General features: G+C 47.1%; 1 long non-coding RNA gene across 1 annotated transcript; it reads right to left on the bottom strand.

The window, feature by feature from the left end:
• Positions 1-447: 447 nt before the first annotated feature.
• Positions 448-1,584, bottom strand: LOC131833093 (uncharacterized). The gene is made up of 3 exons (XR_009354317.1): positions 1,490-1,584; positions 1,260-1,404; positions 448-1,000 (listed from the first exon to the last, which is right to left on the bottom strand). It is a non-coding gene; the product is annotated as an uncharacterized LOC131833093 (long non-coding RNA).
• Between the last annotated feature and the right edge of the window lie 2,915 nt (positions 1,585-4,499).

Genomic DNA, 4,499 nt, shown 5'->3' with positions numbered 1-4,499 from the left:
ATTTGCTAGCTCTTCACAAAATTCTCTATGAACGCTTGGAAAATCTTTCCCAAAGGGAAACAATGTCATTTATTTTACATCTTCGGGAAAATCGCCTGACAAGCCTTGGTAGTCCGGTTTTGGGGGTTTCTGTGGCTTTCCTTGCTGCTTCCTGACAGTGCATAGGAGAAGAATGAGGCACGAACAAGTCAGCTGCCAGAGAAAGGGAGCCGGGGACACCACTAGCAAAGACTGTTGGCCCCAACAACTCCTCAGTCCCGTTTTTATTAGATACAGACAGTAATCAGCAGAAGAGCCGAAGAAGGCTAAACGCTGATCATAGGCCTTGTAGATCAACAAGAAGGAAGGCAAAATATGTCTGGTCAAGCCGTATAAAGTTTATAGCTGAGCAAGCACGTTCAAAGGACTTATCTAATTAGCTGCAGGTGCTCTGGGGCAGGAGGGGAAGGGGAGATAACGGGAAAATGAAGGAGGCGGAGGTCAGTCCTGAGCGGGCCGGGTGTTCCAGCTGCTGGGCTTCAAGGCTGTATATATACTGTCCTCTCCTCCAGCGGCCTGTTGCCAGTGTGTGTTCTTCTGGAGGCTACATCTAAATGTGCTTGGTAACCAGTAAAATTTCCCAGGGGTTATATTTTAAGTAATCCGTTGTTCTGAGGGACAGTTACATCCCTGAGGGATCGTCTCCCTGTGCCCACCAGCCGCGGTACAGCAACGCAGGAGAAGCTGGGGCAACTTGGAAGCTACAAATCCATGTGCTGCGTGGGAGCGCTCTCCAAGCGGGCCTACGACCCAATGCGTCTCTTTCCTTGGAGACAGAGGAGACGCTGCTTGTGATCCAGGTGGAGTCTCAGGTAAGCACCTCCCATCAGGATGTTGTTCCCTCTGCGTTGGGGTGCGGGTGGAGAAGGGTTCATTGGAGCACAGAAGTGTAGGGGACCGAGGTTTTCTCCCCGGGCATGAGCATGATCGCTCCACCCGAAGCCTGGGCTCTTTTCTACTTCTGGGTGGGAGTGGCAGAGCGTGAGCCACGGCCTGCTGCAGAAGGTAACCTCCTCTGGCTTCCCTTCACCGCCCTCTCCACGAAGACCCTGCTCGATCCCCTCCCCTCCATCTCAGGGGAGATCGAGGCCACAGACTACGAGCTCTGTCGAGGTCTTCCTCTAACACCTCCCAGCCCATTCCCAGCCACGCCCCTCCAGCCACGCCCCTTCCAGCCACGCCCCTCCAGCCACGCCCCCTCCAGCCACGTCCCCTCTCACCTTCTTCGCTCTTCTCTCGGGATGGCGTCGCCTTCGTGTTATTCAGAGCCGAACTGTTCTGATCTGGATCCTGACCCCTTCCACCTCCCCAGAGCCTTGCTTCCTTGGTCATTCCCTTTCTCCCGGATCCTCAAATGCCTGCATTCTTAAAAAAATAAAATAAAATAATAAGTAAAAGAGCAAACAGCCACCCAGCTTTCCCCAGGTATTCTCCATCTCTTTCTACTTACAGTCAAGGTCCAAGAACCATCTGGAATAATCACGTGGTACCTCTCTTCCTGCTGACTCCCCAATCCACTACAGCAGGTCTGCTGCTTCCATCTTGCCCTGAGATTGCTCTGAGGCAGAGGCCCTCTCCTTATCAACCCCAATGTCCTTTCTCTGGCCTTTCTGGGCTTTTCTGAGGCATCTGCTGCCTCTGGCCACTCTGCTCTACTTGAGACTCTCCCAGCTTTCATGTCACCAGGTTCTCCCATGTCCTTCTGTGATGGAAAGGTCAGCCTCACCTGTGTTCTTCTTTCTCGGCTGCCTCTTGATTGGTGGTGTTTGTTGAGATTCTTTCTTCCTTGCATTTCCTGAAGTCCACGCTCTCCTCAGATGTTGCCCTCCACATCCGCTGCTTTTATTATTATCCACGCACCGATGACTCCAAAGCCCGTCTCCAGTCCAGTCCTCTCTTCCGAGCCTCTGAGGTTGTCCGAATGTTTCAAAGTTACCTCAGACTCAGAATAGTCACAGTTTATTAGCTTCTTTCCTAAGCCATCTCCTCTTCTTGTGGTCCCTCATTCACCCTCTCAAGGGAGACAAGAGACTCGCAGGACCCTCCCTCCACTCACCAGCCTGGTCTTAATGTGCTTCAAGCACCAGCAAATTTAGCTCCTTTGTCATTTCATATCCAACTCCTTGTCTTTGTTACCCACCTCGTGTCTCACAAGGTTGTTCTGAAAATTAAGTGGCACACCACATAATGGATGTGCCTGGCACCAGATAAAAATCTTAATTGAATCCAAAACCAAGAAAGCAGCATTTCCAGGTGCTTCTATTGTTTGGTATGTACAGTCCACAGGGAAATTAGCACTTCCTCTTTTAAGCCATTAAAATCCATGTGATTCACACACTGCTTGGAAACACCAAGTCACTAAGTAGTCTGCTGGCTTGAAAGATTTAGGCCACTGGGAGGTTCTAGAAATCAGGATTGTTCTGGCTTTGGAATCCTTGGGTGACTCCTGATGGGATTTAAGTTTCCAGGAAAAATAGTCAAAGTACCAGAAACGTATGAGTTTTGTTTGTTTCTAAAGAGCTACCACTGATTCAAAATGTCTTCTCCCTATGGTGTCTACCTTTCCTGCGACTTGTGTGCTGGACAGATGTACACTATCTTGCATGGTTTCTAGGTCTCTCTTGTGACCCTTTCCTTTCTGTGAGGAGGAGGGCGATTGTAAAGCCAAATTTATTTCAATGAGCATTCAACCGTGTGAAAAATGTAATAAGGTTTATTCGCTTTGGTATTCTCCAGTATGTTGCAAATAACCTAGACCTTTCACCTGTTTATCACACACTGAACTTCGTGGCATTTCTGTAACAGAAACACAAACACAACACTACTTGCTCAAAGAGTGCAGTAAATTTAGTAGCTCACGTAACAGGCAGAATTTTCTTCTTTCAGTCCATTCATCCTGGCCCTCGGCCCTATGTCAGCAGCAATGATGGCGGTCTGGGGAACACCAGGTCCTGACCGCCTTAGCTCTGATTGGCTGAGCGTTAGCTTTCAACTGGGGAAGAGTCACTGTGCCCAGGGGATGGCAGTGGGACAGGGGATAATGATGACTTTTCCTGAAGGATGGGTTGCCTAATAAAATGGTGGGCAGCTGAAAAGGAAAGACATCATTCTATTAGTGGAGATATAAGCCGCCAACAAATATCCATTACATGAAGCAGAATGATAGCAAAGGAAGTGGAAGGGGGAATAAAGGGTGAAGTAAAGGAGCTGCAAGAAGAATCTTTGGGGAAAAAAGGAAAAGAAGCAGAGATAGTGGCAACAGAGATCCTAGAAGGGAAAAATGGAAGACAAGAGAAAAGAAAAACAAGGAAAGATTTAATTGGGAAAGACCGAGTTTGAGTTTGAGGGGGAACAAGAAATTATCCTAGGGCATTTATTTCTTATCTGTTTTTAGTGAAGGATTTCCAACGTTTGATGTGTTTTGTTTAGCTCCTCCTTTCATAGTGAACACTTGAAAAAGAAAGTTTTGCGAATGATTGCTGTGGCTTTGCCTTATTCTCAGTTGTAGGGTGACTATTGCTGGTTGAATGAGAACTGGGTGTCTCCTCAGATTATAGACTGTGTACTATACTGCCACATCCCCTTTCCTTCTGTCCGCTTATTTGCCCTAGTCACTGCTAGTCAACCACTGTGAACGTCCTGCTGAAGTTCTGGAAGGTTCACCAGAATGAAGAACTACAGCAACTGGACAGATTTTTTTTCTTTCTTTTAATAGTCAACTAAGCAGCATAAGCAAACTTTGCTCTCCTTTTTTTTTTCTTTAAAAAAGTTTTTATTTACTTATTTATTTGAGAGAGTGAGTGAGAGAGAACGAGTAGTGGGAGAGGCAGGAGGAGAAGGAGAGGCAGGTTTCCTGCTGAGCAGGGAGCCCAACACAGGACATAATCCCAGGACCCCGAGATCATGATCTGAGCCCAAGGCAGATGCCCAACCAACAGCCACCCAGTGCCCCACTTGGCTCTCTTTTTAAAGAAGCAAGTGTTTGACCTACCAAGTTTCTAGGATTGGGTCGGTACCTATCTTGGACTTTGGTGTTATGAAGGAGGAAGGAATTAGCCTCCATCGGTGATGGAGGAGGCTGTGAAACACAACAATCATTCAAAGTCTAGCGTTCCAACTGACAGACCCTTAACAGTGACTAATACTATCTCTTTGAACGTTTACTGTGTTCGTTAACATTTAGCACAGCTTGATTAAAATGGTCTCTTGGGTTCTAAGAGTTTTAATGTCATTCTCTCACTTCACGCATCTGTTTTTCCATATTTCTACACGGGTCCTTCATAAACAGAGAGAAAAGGGAACTTTCCACTTATTCATAATAGTCTGTTCCAACTGCTAAAGAGATCCAGGCTTCTAATAACTAACGGAAGAACCGAAGAGATTTGAGGAGACAATAAATTAGTGTGCGGGCTGCTGAGGGAAGGATTTCTGATTCCTGGCAGTGCTGAGTAGTGAATAGG

Source organism: Mustela lutreola, chromosome 6 (assembly GCF_030435805.1).
Source record: "Mustela lutreola isolate mMusLut2 chromosome 6, mMusLut2.pri, whole genome shotgun sequence".
Lineage (NCBI taxonomy): Eukaryota > Metazoa > Chordata > Mammalia > Carnivora > Mustelidae > Mustela > Mustela lutreola.
This window is presented reverse-complemented; position numbering and strand designations above follow the sequence as displayed.